Here is a 15748-nt window from a genome sequence, read left to right on the forward strand (position 1 = left end):
GCCTGGTGCGGGTCTACAATTTTGTTTCTGGTGTCCTTTGACAGCTCTTTGGTCTTGGCCATAGTGGAGTTTAGAGTGTGACTGTTTGAGGTTGTGGACAGGTGTCTTTTATACTGATAACAAGTTCAAACAGGTGCCATTAATACAGGTAACGAGTGGAGGACAGAGGAGCCTCTTAAAGAAGAAGTTACAGGTCTGTGAGAGCCAGAAATCTTGCTTGTCTGTAAGTGACCAAATACTTATTTTCCACCATAATTTGCAAATAAATTCATAAAAAATCCTTCAATGTGATTTTCTGGATGATTTTTTTTCTCATTTTGTCTGTCATAGTTGAAGTGTACCTATGATGAAAATCACAGGTCTCTCTCATCTTTTTAAGTGGGAGAACTTGCACAATTGGTGGCTGACTAAATACTTTTTTTTTTTCATTACAACCAGAGCATGAAACCATAGGCCTATTTTATTGTCTATTTTTCATTCTGGGTTGAATTGAAACGATAGCTGTTGATGATGCAAATTAAGATGCAAATGCTATATAGGCCTCAATAGCATCATTGATGATACAGTATATGAGTGCTAAAGTATGGTCACATTTCATTTGCTCTGAAAAAACAACCCTTTTGAAAAAAAATACATAGTCCGCCGCCCCTTGTCTAACCAGACGCCGCTGTTCTATCCTGCCGGTACATTGTATAACCAGCCAGCTGTATGTTAATATTGTCCTCGTTCAGCCACGACTCCGTGAAGCATAAGATGTTACTGTTTTTAATGTCCAGTTGGTAGTTTAATCTTCCCCGTAACTCGTCAATTTTGTTGTCCGAAGATTGCATGTTTGCTAACAGAATTGAGGGAAGTTGGGGTTTATATGATCTCCTCCGAATTCTCAGAAGGCAGCCCACTCTCCGGCCTCTCTTTCTCCGCCTCCTCTTCACGCAGATCACGGGGGTTGGGGCCTGTTCCCGAGGGAGCTTTATTCCTCCACCTCGGGCTCGTCAGAGTCGTGAAAGAAGAAAAAGGATTCTGCTAGTCCGTGGTGAGCAAACACAGTACTGATGTCCACAAGCTATTTTCGGTCATAAGAGACGGTAGTGGCAACATTATGTACAAAATGAGTAAAAAATAAGTTACGAACAACGCAGGTAAACGAACGGAAAACAAAATCGGTTGGGGGTACGTTAAATGTCTGCCTACTACTCCGGCACCATCTTACATTATTTTTGTAAATAACAGCTGGTGCACTATATCTAAGGAAGTCTCGAGCTTTTGCTCGCCTAAGGTTGAGCATATCATGAAAAGCTGTAGACCGCATTACCTACAGAGAGAGTTTTCATCTGTATTCTTCATAGCTGTTTACATACCACCTCAGTCAGAGGTTGGCACCAAGATAGCATTGAAGAAGCTGTATTCTGCAAAAAGCAAACAATAAAATGTTCACCCAGAGGCAGCGCCGCTCGCAGTCGGGGACTTTAATGCAGGGAAACTTCAATCAGTTTTACCAAATTTCTATTAGCTTGTTAAATGTGCAACCAGAGGGAAAATAACTCTGGACAAGCCTATACTCCACACACAGAGACGCATACAAAGCTCTCCCTCGCTCTCATTTGGTATATCCGACCATAATTCCATCCTCCTGATTCCTGCTTGCAAGCAAAAATTAAAGTAGGAAGCACCCGTGACTAGATCAATAAAAAAGTGTTCAAAAGAAGCAGATGCTAAGCTACAGGGCTGTTTTGCTAGCACAGACTGGAATATGTTCAGGGATTCCTCCGATGGCATTGGGGAGTACACCACATCTGTCATTAGCTTCATCAATAAATGCATCGATGACATCGTCCCCACAGTGATCATATGTACATACCCCAACTAGAAGCCATGGATTACAGGCAGCATCCGCATTGAGCTAAAGGTTAGACCTGCCACTTTCAAGGAGCGGGAATCTAATCCGGAAAGCTTATAACAAATCCCGCTATGCCCTCCGACAAACCATCAAACAAGCAAAGTATCAATACATGACTAAGATCGAGTCATACAACACCGGTTCTGACGCTTGTCGGATGTGGCAGGACTTGCAAACAATTACAGACTACAAAAGGGAAGCACAGCCGAGAGCTGCCCAGTGACATGTGCCTACCAGACGAGCTGAACTACTTTTATGCTTGCTTCGAGGCAAATAACACTGAAACATGCATGAGAGCACCAGCTGTGGACTACCTGAAAAAGAAGTCCGAGCACTCCCCCATTGTCATCGACGGGGCTGCAGTGGAGCAGGTTGAGAGCTTCAAGTTCCTTGGTGTCCACATCACCAACAAACTAACATGGTCCAAGCACACCATGACAGTCGTGATGCGGTCACGACAAAACCTATTCCCCTCAGGAGACTGAAAAGATTTGGTATGGGTCCTCAGATCATCAAAAGGTTCTACAACTGCACTATCGAGAGCAGTGGTTGCCTCACTGCCTAGTCATGGACTGTTCTCTCTGCTACCGCACAGCAAGTAGTACCAGAGCACCAAGTCTAGGTCCAAAATGCTTCTAAACAGCTTCTACCCCCAAGCCATAAGACTCCTGAACATCTAGTCAAATGGCTACCCACACTATTTGCATTGCCCCCCCCCCTCCCTCCACACAACTGCCACTCTCTGTTGTCATCTATGCATAGTCACTTTAATAATTCCACCTACATGTGCATACTACCTCAACTAACCTGTGCTCCCGCACAATGACTCTATACCGGCACCCCCTTGTATATATTGTTATATTTTACTGCTATTCTTGAATTACTTGTTACTTTTATCTGTAATTCTTATCCATATTTTCTTGAAACTGCACTGTTGGTTAGGAGCTCGCAAGTAAGCATTTCACTGTAAGGGCTACAGCTGTTGTATTCGGCGCATGTGACTAATACAATTTGATTTGATTTGACTGTGATTGCAACAGTGAATCTATTTAGTTTTTAAGTGGAGATCTCTCAACAATTATTCTCACGATAGTCACATTGGTAATAGTCACATTGATAATAGTCATAGACATAATCCTGTAGTTGAAATTTGACCCTCAAAACAACAGTTTTCAAATCCAACTTATTTTCTGAGTAAATGCCATGTCACAATATATTGACAAATTACGTTGAAACAACGTTGATTCAATCAGTTTGTGCCCAGTTGGTTAGGTCATCATCACAATGAGTCTGACATCTTGGAAATGTGTAAATCCAAAGTCTGCTGAGTCGGCTGTTGTGTACACAGAGGAAAACACAATGAAAACCTAATGAGCATCTTGTTGCTTCAGTGCTGTTATTTTGAGATGTTATATGTTTTTCATCCACCAAGATGTTTCTTAACTTTAATAGATTTGGTTTGCACATAAACAAACCAAACTTGGGGCTGGATGGGTATACTACAAGCAAGATCAATGACTGTACGATTTTAGCCTCCTTATCCAACAATTTTGCCGTCCCAGCAACATGGTCTCAAAGCATTTCATATTATTCTGTACACAAATCAAACACTCTGTTTAGTTTGATATGTTTCAATATGTTATGCATTCATTTGTGCATTCATTTGTGGATATCCATCTCCATTTAATTTAAAATGTAATGAATTGTAATTCATACAATATATTATGAATTGCAATTAGTACAATATGCTACAATATGAGCGAAACATAGAATATGTTACAAATTCCAATTTGTTGTGGTTAACATTAGCTAGGGGTGGCTAGATGGCTAACGTTATCTAGCTGGCTAACGTTAGTTAGGCTAGGGGTTAGGGTTAGGGGTTGAGGTTAGTTTTAGAGTTAGGGGAAGGGTTAGCTAACATGCTAACAAATAGTTGCAAAGTAGCTAAAAACGTAGTAAGTAGTTGCAAATTAGTAGTTGTAAACCTTGCTAGATGTTAGCGTTATATGCCCTCTCCACCCGCCTTTTGTTTTTGCCTTAAGTAACCTTCCGTCTTATGAAACCCAGACACAATTTCCAAGTTGAGGGCAAATACTTAGATCCTAAACGATTGTCGGACATCTTGACTCGTTCAGTGTGACAGGGTCTGCCGACCAAGTACCACTACGTGTGGTCATGGGCTCCAACAAGTTCTGTCAGTGTCAGAATTGTTTTGGCTTTAACGTGTAGTGTGGTTGATGTTACGAGCTGATTTTGGTGACTGACCAATAGGAGTATGCACACAATTATACGATTATTGTGAATAGTCAGTTTAATATAATGGTTTGATTTAAACATTTAGATGCTTTGCAAGAATAACAATTTCCCCAATAATTTTGTTTAGCCTACATGACATCTAAAATCAGGCTACCTTGACTAACCTGTACCCCTGCACATTGACTCAGTACCAGTACCCCCTGTATATAGCCTCCTTATTGTTATTTTATTGTTGCTCTTTTATTTTTTACTTTAGTTGAAGACCTTTACCGAATGGAACCTGATTCCCCGCGTTCTGCACTACTTTAGTACTACAAAAGTAGTGCACTATACAGGGTGCGATATGGGACGCTTGAGTTAGCAACTGTTCTTCACTGTAATTGTCTAATCTTTGGAAAACCTCTTCAACCCCTATTGGCCTTTATACCTCAGCCTTGGGCCTCTCCTCCCATTACCGGGAACTAACCAACACAGAGTATGTAGGCGCTTCCGGGTGCTAGTCAACCGGTCATGTGTTGGGCAGGTGTGTGACAGAGATACAAGCTAACATGTTTGTTAGTCCAGTTTACATGAAGCTAATATATCTGAAATAACTTTCCTGTTTCACTCTATTCTGTGTATATAGCTCGTTCCTACCAGTCTAAACAGAATTTCCACATATTAAGGACCTCAATCAAAACCCAGTGCCTATATGCAAAATACCAGACAGGACCCCACTCACATCCATACACAAACAGGTCCATACACACTGTCCCATAGGAGTCTAAATGTGGATGGAAGGATGGTACACCTGGTTGCTGTTTGGATAGGAATGTCTCTTTCTTTCTCTCTGCATATGATTACCAAACAAACATGGGGACACAGACACAGTTAAAACTAAAGTTTTAAAAATCAATGTTTGACGTCAATTGTCTGTGTGATGTGCGCCCAGTGTTGTCCCACTGGGCGCAAACTGGTAGAATAAATGCTGTTTCAAACTAATTTAATTTGTTAATGTATTGTTCCGTGGAATCTACATTGAAAATGCATTGGGGGTAGAATTTCAACCATGTCATCATTGTAACCAATTTTTTTACATGACAAACGTCACAAACATTGTATAAAATGTTGAATTTGTACCTTTGAAACGTCAGATCTTCAACATTATTTCCACTATCAGAAAATGTATTTCTCTGGGCAGCACCTCCTACAGCTATTAATTTGGTCTCCCATCCAGGATTTTAACCAAGCCCAGCTTAGCTTTGACATTTCTCACTGACTACTCCCAATGTGCTATCGTGAGAATGCTTATTGAGAGATCTATATATTCACTGTTGCTATTGAAGTCATTCCAAAGGGTAGGTTTAACAGAGCATATTCAATTATTTCAAATTGAATCTTCAAGTTAATCATAAATGTGTTTGATTAGTTTCTCCACCTCAACCAAAAATCTAAGTTAAAGAATAGGAATAAATCAATTCAAAAATTATTTAAAGTGCATTTAAAGTTTGATTAGATTCAATTTAGTCCTATTCTTTAACTTTTAATTTTTGGTTGAGATTGAGATCTGAATCCAACACATTGGTAGACGAACTGGATATTGAATTGTGTTTGGTTGTCAACGCAGCCAAATATCAACATTTGAAGGCAATGTATCTTCTGTTGAGATAGTTCCATCTGTGCAACCGACTTAGTCAGGTTTTAATTCCAGTTTGTCTACAAATTAATCATTGATATGTTTGATTCACGTCTTCAAATTAAATAACAGGACGAAATCAAATAAGACTTTAAATGCACTTTACATGAAGTTTGATTTGATTTAGGCCTATTCTATAACTTTGATTATTGATTGAGATAGAGACGTGAATCCAACATATCAATTATTAATTTGTAACTAATCTGGAATTAAAACCAGACTAAATCAGTGGCACAAAAGATAGGTCAAAAGATATCTCCTTCAAATGTTGATATTTGGTTGTGTTCAATTCCAATATCACTTTTGCAATAGAGTAAATAGCCTATTAAATTGTCGACAAATTAACAAATTATATGTTGGATTCACGTCTCCAATTAAATACAAAATAAAAGGATTCAGCCAGTGGTTCAGATGGAACTATCCAAGCATTATATATCCTTTAAATGTTGCTTGTGTTGTCAACCAAACACAATTCAATATTACTTTTGTAAAACTGCCTTAACTTTAGATTATTTAATATCTTACAAACTAATGTAACAGTATTCATTCAACCTTACATTGAGTAATCCATCCATGGCCACATTTGGAGGTAGGCCTACAGTAACTATAAATGTCTTATGTAATCATAGAAAGCGTGAATGTTCAAGATAGCATGCAAAAGTCGCAGGTCTGTGAAGATCTTCACAATTGCTATAATAATCTGTGCAGAATCTCGAACAGCATTGATCATTTGCACTATAATTTGAATGCAATCTCAAGGGGGACGAGACCAGCTGGGCAGGAAAGGGTTAATGGAGCAGGGAGAGGATGGAGGGAGACAACCGGCAGGTCAATGGCTCGTAAAGCTTGGCTTTAGGGTTGCTGAGAAGGACTTCCGCACTGCATGGTCTCTCTCCACTGACTGTCGCATCATCAGTTTACTGCGTTCTCATGCTCTACTAGTCTATTCACTGCAGATGTCATTCCACAGCATGCACAACAGGTTGCACAAAAATAACACCGTGGTGGGAACATACTTTAGATTTCGGCATTTGTGCGCAATTTGTTTCCTGTCTATAATGTTGAAAAATGTATTGAATGTTGTGGATTTTAATACCTTTTAAATGGTAAATTCATCTCTTTGTAACCTTATATTCAAAATCTCCACTCCAGCACCATACCCGTCTCTACATAGGGGTGGCCAGGGATGGGTAATAATGGATTACATGTAAGGGATTACAAAAACCGCTAACTGTAATCCCTTCCATTACCTGCAAAAATATTGTAATCAGATTACAGATTCTTTTGAAAAAGTAGATGATTACTTCGAGGAGTACTTTTAAATTCAGAAAGGGTGTTTGTGGATAAAAAAAATCACTTTTCTGTTTTCTCAATGACTTTCAAATCAGCATTGAAAAAGGCGCAAGTTCAAGGTGGTTCGACCTGAGTGTGTCTGACCACAATTCAGAGACCAGTATGATGACACTCCATGTGTTTGATGGATTGCGGGAAAATAGCAGGAATAGACCTTTGTAGGCCACAGTCCAAGCTATGTCTTCTAATGCTGCGACTGCTGTCGGCATCCAAAGATTATCAAACTTGAATAAACGCTTGGAGGTAAGGATGACAGCAGTGGTGTAGTCTACAGTGATACACATATCGCATTGATGTGAATCACACTGCTGCACTCTCATTTAGCTATTTGTGCCTTATGGATTGTGGCTGTTCACAAATCTAAATGTGTAGTTTCACCCAATAATTGTTCAATTCAAGAAGTTTAAGCTGCCTGTCAATCATTGTTTTTGAAACCAGTGGACAACCAGTGAAAAATGTACTCTTGCAACAACTGCATAGTGCGGATCCCATCCTCTGGAATAAAAGTGGGGCTTTTATTGCTAAATCTAATTCATACCGATAAAAAAAAAATACATCCGTAGGCCTAATGGACACCTGCTCAAACTCGTACACTTTTGATAGACTTAAAGGGGCAGTCTGTAGTTGCTACATCCATTTTTGGACTTAGAAATTATATATTTTAATGTAAAGATATAATTTAATAGTATGATTGTATGTAGTAAAAAGCTTTGGTTAGAAGAAGCCTACATAACCAATCCATTAAGTAAAATGTAACATCCATATATGGCCAGCTATGTAAACTTTAACATCGATTTATCCTGCAATAGATGTGGTTCAATTGGTAACATACATTTTTGCCTTCTTCTAAAGCCTCTTAAGGGGAAAGTAATCTAAAAGTAAAGTAATCAGATTACGTTACTTAGTCTGGGTAATCCAAAAATTACGCTACTTATTGCAATTTTGGACAGGTAACTAGTAACTGTAATGGATTACATTTAGAAAGTAACCTACCCAACCCTGGGGGTGGCAGGTAGCCTTACAGTTAAGAGTTGGGCCAGTAACAGAAAAGTCACTGGTTTGAATCCCCAAGATGGAAAATTCTTCCATTCTGCACTTGAGCATGGCAATTAACCCCAACAACTGGTAGGTGGAGTTCTACCTTAAGAAATATGAAATGGTAACACTGGCGCTAGAGCTGCTGAATCAAGTGTACCTATTGTCAACAGCATGAAACAAATGAAGATAAAATATTAAAACAAGGCGTTGTTTTTTACAAAAATGTTTGGTGACTAGGAATGGCTTGGAGATCGACCGGTTGGTTACCACTGGTCTATGACAAACAAGTAGCATGTTCGTCTGATTCTACTGATCTCTTCATTTTGCATGATAAAGATGTCAGAAACCACTAAAATGTACATAGTATGGCACCCCTGGAGCAAATGAAGGTTATGTGCCTCACAGACAGATTCTTCACCTTGTCGGCATGGGTATTCAAACCAGTGACCTTTTGGTTACTTGTTCTGGTATAATTCAACAACGAAAATTGGATGTTAATCCGTATTTGTCTGCTGGGACACAAAATGGCAGTCGGCGTAGTTGTAGTCCCTTTTTAAAATTTGCCTACATATTAGAACAATATCTGTATTAAAGGGATAGTTCACTGCAAAACTGAGTTTTTGCTACATACTGAAAGTGCTCTCTTGAAAACTTGACTGCTGACATGGACAATTTTTTGGAACAAACTACATTCAGTGAACTATGCCTTAAAGATGGTTCTAGCCATTTTCATCCCTTTGAGTATGAAAGTATGAAAGTATTTTTTCCCCATTCTCTGCAGCAGTCCTCATGAGTATGCAGCACTGAGGCAAAGACTAGAGAGTGTTGGGTAGACTTCGGAAAGCATCTCATTACCTAATCAAATAGTAAATAATATACCCTTGGGGGACCCTCTCCAACTCTTGGCAAGTGCATAAAAAAGTCAGTGCCTTAGGGTTAAAAAGTGATAAATGTGGCATTCTTAGGACCCCAGTCAAAAACTGACATCGAGAGAACATGGTCATAACTATTTTGTAGTGTGTGTCACTGGACTAGAGATCGAGGGGGCATCACAGAGTCTTGCTCAGGCCCATGCAGCCAGCTCAGCAGTTGCTGTCTAGACAACGTGGCAGCTCAATAATTCATCTGGCTGCTGCTGTTGGACCCCTATAGAAAACTACATTAGGATGTAATGGACCGAGATCGATTGCGAGAGATGATGGATCAAAGTAGAGGCGACAGTTTCTAGAAGAGTGTTTGAGGGCTGGATCACTGAACAAGCCAGAAATCTGAAAACGAGATTTGGCCCTTTGAAATGACAAAGAGTTTACAGAAGTTAGAAGCTACATGGAACCTTTGCCCTCCAAAAGGGGTTCCTAAATAGAGCATCTTCAAAATACCAACTCATTGAGCCCAGTGACCTAGTTCAGTATCAACCTACAAACCACCTTCGAACAGTAATCCAAGGAGGACACAAAATATCATTTATTATAATTTATTGTACATTGTTATTCCGTACCATTAATTCGGAAGAGCTAACAAAAACTAACATTGTCATTTATACAAAATATAAACTATAAGGGGGAATATACATGTGTCATCCTTTCCCACGTGGTTACAGTACAGTCATTTTGTTATGACCAACCCAGGCATTGAAAGGGAGATATATAGTTATATCCTCCTTGAAAAAGACCAGAAAATCTTTAGAAATCACTACGCATACAGACTCAAGTCCAGTGTGAAAGTTATTCTCTTCGCATACAACACATTCTGGTACATTGTCAATAACACAAACTAAAAAGCACCAAATCGTGAAAACCCCATTTAAAATATTTTAATTAAAAGAGGTTTGAATTTCTTTATTAATAATCTCCTATGCACAACCTTCACTTTGGGCACATACAAAACACATTTCAGATTATTTTCCTAGGTATAATTAAAAACTACGATTAGAACTTCTGTACACCAAAGTGGTCCACATTTTGAGAGACATGTGACATGACAACCACCTGTGTCCTCCAGGCCTACATCCCCCAGCATTCCACAGACTGATAACCAGGATGTTTTGGTGGAGTTGCTATGGAAACGCAGGTCTTGAGGGATGGCAGAGTATAGTGCTGGAGCAGGAAGCCATGTTGAAGAGTGCCATTCCTTTGATTCTCCATAAGTGATTTGAAAGGGGGGGGGTGATGGTGGCAGCTTCCTCTCCAACTGACGTTACACCCCCCCCTTCGGAGAAAAATGTCAGCAATAGGATTTTCTTTCTTTTGGGCGAATGAGTGGGTGGGGCGAAATCTTAGATGTAAGCCTAGTGGTCTCTGTTCAGTGCGGTTGAGGGGAGTGGTGGTGGTTGTGGTAATAGGGCGGTGGATCAAGGGTTCAACAGTAGCGGTGCAGGAGGGAGGTCGCCATGACGATGGGGAGCAGGAGAGAGAAGGGGCTGGACTGCAGTGACACGCCCGCTCCGGTAGGGGAGGTGGAGTTGGCCGAGCTGCTGTACGGGTCTGTGGCCATGGTGGTGGAGTTGAGGCTGGAGCCCGCACTGGTCGCATTAACCCATGTGGATCCTGTTGTGTTTTGGGAGACCACCTGCAGGCAACCAGGAAGAGGCTTGGTTAAGTGAGAACTCAAACGTAATTCTACAGAATTGGGACAACTCCTCATTGATCCATGACAAAGCACATTTCAGGCAAAGCGGACATCTTCAATATGATGTAATATCTAGAGGACTTGTGAAATGTTGACACATTTGTGAAATTTGTGGTGTTGAAGGCTGGCTGTGAAAAAGTAGCACACAATAGGTTGAACACCAGCTATAGTGGCATGGATATTCTAGGCCAAGCGTGTATAACAATGGATTGTGATGTAGATATTACAATGAAATGGCCATTAGGGTTTGTGGAAAGTAATTATCCCAGCTAGCACATATGGTTCCTTAGACGTTATGAGAATGCATGTTTTTGGATTCACATTTGTGTCCTGACCAGTAAAAAGTGAACCTATTTTGATTATGTTCTGAGAACAAGTGAAAATTGCCTGTTCTGGGAACATTTATTTTTAGGTTGGAGTGAGGTTCTGAGAGCAATTTATTGTGGTTCCATGAATGTTTTATTAACACTCTGAGAATATAATTGACAGGTTTTTGAATAACTTCCTTAACTTTCCCTGAATGTTTGAAGACTTAACACTGCTAGCTTATTTTAAGTTTATTTTATTTTTTACTCAAAGCACAGATATGACACATGAAAGTGTAATTTCCTCAGGCATTGATCATGAATCTCAGTGAGATTCTATAACCTATAATCTTCTGTTCTCTATCCACGGAATGCTATATATATATATACAGTGGGGAGAACAAGTATTTGATACACTGCCGATTTTGCAGGTTTCCCTACTTACAAAGCATGTAGAGGTCGGTAATTTTTTATCACGTTCCTGGAACATAACCAACATTGAAATTAATGTAACTATGTTTGAACTTTCAGGAAACGTTCTGTTAAAGTAATGAAACACAAAGAAAAGAATGTTGCCAAGTTCCTTAAATGTGCTGAGAATCTTCCAAAGCCAAACAACTATACTGCACAATTCCCAGAAAGTTGTGGGAAGGTTGTATGCTAAATAACCACAGTTCAACCATGCTCTCACCAAGCTCAGAAACATAGTTCTCAGAAGTTGTGCTAGCTGGGTACTGATTGAACAATTATGTCGTCCAACGTTGCATGTCAAATCCCACAGAAAACCCCTGGATTAGAACAAATATCAGTTGCCTATCCAAACCAAGCACATTTCCATGGAATGGAAAATAAAATAGCAAATAAAAGGCAATGCACCTTTAAATTACAGACATACACTGGCAATAATTAGGAAAAACATTATTTTTAAATTGCTATGTGTAGCTAGCCTATCTGGGTCACAACCAGGTATCACATTGGCCAGTAACACCATACAAAGAGAGAATGATAGTCCAAAAGCAGACGCGCAAACTGTTGGTCTTTGCTACCCGTTTCAGGTTCCGTTTTAGCGCGCTGCACTGAAATAAACTTTAACCCTTGGAAAGACTCAGGTGTACCGTGGGTTTTAATAATTAATTCGCCTAAGTGTTTTTATAACAAAGTGATACAAGAAAGAAATGTAGGATGATTGCAGAAAAAACACCGAGATTATATGATTTATATGCTTAGGCCTATAGATGAGTCTATCCAAGCCATATATAATCAAAAACAATGTATTATAAGCTATCGAATGAATAGCCTACCACAAAAATACCACAAGCAAATGAAAAGCGAATTAATTCATTTAAAAATATATATTTTGTCATACCTCTGTCGATAAACATATGGCGAAGACAATCACTCCGAGATGAACAACTGTCATTTTTGACATCCTGGTGATGATGATCTGGCCACAACTTCAAGCGCAGCCACAGTCCCTCTGAAAATGTGATCACTGAAATAGTCGGACCAACGTTTTATACCAGCATCATGACTGACGTGTGACGTTGAAACTTGGTTACATACACAAACAACCTGTATAAACAAAATAACAATGTAGCCTACTGTAAAAGTGTGATACCCATATTTGTTTTTATATTGAACATATGCTTCGTTAAAATCCACATGGATTGTATATATTTCATACATGTATTTTAATAGATGATTTAATTAGAGTATGTGTCATCAGTGGGAAGGCAAAATTCGGAAGCATTCATTGGACAAAATATCCAACAAAATATGTCTATTAAACCCATTATATGGTGCCATTGGATGGAAAGGTCTGCTACATGGGCCAACTTCTATTCAGGTATTATCAGATTTTAACATCCAAATGAAGCCACATAAAGTTGCCAAATATTGTCGAATGTTGTCGTTAGAAATTCCAGGAATAGAGCTGATTATTTTACTTCTTTTACATGCCAGAGTCATGTTTGTTCTAGCCTACATCGTATATATGTAACTGAACGTTCCACAACCTTGTGTCTTACTGAACGCGACATTACTTTTGACCAACAGTGACATATCCTGGCTACAGTTGGTAATGAACCTATTTATGGTCCTATGTGAATTATATTAGGCTACTTGCGTCTTTGGTTTTTGTTGTACCATTGTATGGACAGGTTCCTGTGACCCATAGAGTAATCTCAAAATGTTCTGTCCGAGCGTTATATGTATACAAATCTAATGGGTCAAATATACGTGGGTTTCATCGGCAGAGGTAGCCCAAAGCTTCGAACACACCGACAGTGTATTCTGTGAAATAGAACGCAGCATTATCTGGATATGTTGGCAACAAAAGTTCAACATTCACATTCTGATACCTTTTCTGTTAAGCCGTCTATGCATACAGTTTGACGCATACGTTCGATAAATTCAAAGTATGCACCACAGCGGACGCACTGAAACTGCCTCTGCAACGCAATGCTGCAATGCAAACGCAGCATTTCAATTGAAATGGATGTAATGATGGCGTGCCGAAATAACACTGTTGGTGTGCTCGAAGCGGGGGTCTATAGGCTAAACAAGCATCCAAATGGTAAGCCAATTTGCCTCAACAGGAAAAGGGTAATATCGCCCTCTGGTGGCAAGTCAAAGTATCGCAAAATCAAAGACCTTATATAAACGCCCATTGCGAACTTATGGGGGGAACCTGTTTGTACCTCACAAACATTCTCGATAATTTTCTAAATTGTCAGGGACAATACACTTTAATCATCCCTCTATGGACAGTAATGCAAATAATGATACAGTAAAGGTACACAAAATTGCCCTTCTTATAACTGGATCCAGATGTGGGGATTGTAACTTTAGGCCTTATAAATACCGTCTTGAGTCCCTGCCATTTTGGTAAGTGGATTTCAGAGGGAATAGTGAGGGCCTGGGTTCCCTCCAGAGGGAACCCAAGGGACAGCGTTCCCTTCGCTGCCTGTGCTCCCTGCAGAGGCACCAGATGTGCTCTGAGACGGGAAGAGAGGGGGCCTTTTGGAAGGCATCTGATAAGCCCCGTTCCCAAAGCCCAGGCGGATCTCGTATCATCAGTGGCCAGCGGGTCTACGAGGGGAGCGCAACCTGAGCCAGCGCACCGGGATCGGGTTTCTGTTTACATGAGCTGTGGTCCCCAGGGTTCCTCGAAACAGAGCAGGGCAGAGGGGGCCGAGGGGAAATGGAAGAGGGGTTGTGCAACACCCCTCTTCCTGTCTTGTCTTGCCTTGTCTTGTCTTGTCTTGTCCTATCTGTCTGTCTGTCTGTCTGTCTGTCTGAGGTCCATATAGTCACAGAGGGGGGAGAGTGAATACGGTACATAAAGAGAGCGAGAGATAGAGAAAAAGAGGAGAAAGAAATGAATGCAAAGAGAGAGAGAGAGAGAGAGAGAGACAGAGAGAGAGAGAGAGACAGAGAGAGAGAGAGAGAGAGAGGGCAGAGAGAGAGAGGGTAGAGAGAGAGAGAGAGAGGGTAGAGAGAGAGAGAGAGAGAGAGAGAGAGAGCTAATCAGACACACAGAGTTGTTAGAGATGTAAAGTGTTGCTCCCGAGTAGCGCAGCGGTCTAAGGCACTGCATCACAGTGCTAGAGGCATCACTAAAAACCTTGGTTCGATCCTGGGCTGTATCACAACTGGCCGTGATTGGGAGTGCCCAGCGTCGTCTGGGTTAGGGTAATGTTTGGCCTAGGGTAGTGTTTGGCCTAGGGTAATGTTTGGCCTAGGGTAGTGTTTGGCCTAGGGTAATGTTTGGCCTAGGGTAATGTTTGGCCTAGGGTAATGTTTGGCCTAGGGTAGTGTTTGGCCTAGGGTAGTGTTTGGCCTAGGGTAGTGTTTGGCCTAGAGTAGTGTTTGGCCTAGGGTAGTGTTTGGCCTAGGGTAATGTTTGGCCTAGGGTAGTGTTTGGCCTACGGTAATGTTTGGCCTAGGGTAGTGTTTGGCCTAGAGTAGTGTTTGGCCTAGGGTAGTGTTTGGCCTAGGGTAGTGTTTGGCCTAGGGTAGTGTTTGGCCTACGGTAATGTTTGGCCTAGGGTAGTGTTTGGCCTAGGGTAATGTTTGGCCTAGGGTAGTGTTTGGCCTAGGGTAATGTTTGGCCTACGGTAGTGTTTGGCCTAGGGTAATGTTTGGCCTAGGGTAGTGTTTGGCCTAGGGTAGTGTTTGGCCTACGGTAATGTTTGGCCTAGGGTAGTGTTTGGCCTAGGGTAGTGTTTGGCCTACGGTAATGTTTGGCCTACGGTAATGTTTGGCCTAGGGTAGTGTTTGGCCTAGGGTAGTGTTTGGCCTAGGGTAGTGTTTGGCCTAGGGTAGTGTTTGGCCTAGGGTAGTGTTTGGCCTAGGGTAGTGTTTGGCCTAGGGTAGTGTTTGGCCTAGGGTAGTGTTTGGCCTAGGGTAGTGTTTGGCCTAGGGTAATGTTTGGCCTAGGGTAGTGTTTGGCCTACGGTAATGTTTGGCCTAGGGTAGTGTTTGGCCTAGAGTAGTGTTTGGCCTAGGGTAGTGTTTGGCCTAGGGTAGTGTTTGGCCTAGGGTAGTGTTTGGCCTACGGTAATGTTTGGCCTAGGGTAGTGTTTGGCCTAGGGT

At 40.9% G+C, this 15748-nt stretch overlaps 1 long non-coding RNA gene across 1 annotated transcript; it reads right to left on the reverse strand.

The window, feature by feature from the left end:
• Nucleotides 1-9668: 9668 nt before the first annotated feature.
• On the reverse strand, nucleotides 9669-12649 carry LOC109866677 (uncharacterized). Its single transcript, XR_002251720.2, has 2 exons — nucleotides 12519-12649; nucleotides 9669-10787 (listed from the first exon to the last, which is right to left on the reverse strand). It is a non-coding gene; the product is annotated as an uncharacterized LOC109866677 (long non-coding RNA).
• Between the last annotated feature and the right edge of the window lie 3099 nt (nucleotides 12650-15748).

The sequence above is a fragment of the Oncorhynchus kisutch genome, linkage group LG21 (assembly GCF_002021735.2).
Source record: "Oncorhynchus kisutch isolate 150728-3 linkage group LG21, Okis_V2, whole genome shotgun sequence".
Taxonomy (NCBI): Eukaryota; Metazoa; Chordata; class Actinopteri; order Salmoniformes; family Salmonidae; genus Oncorhynchus; species Oncorhynchus kisutch.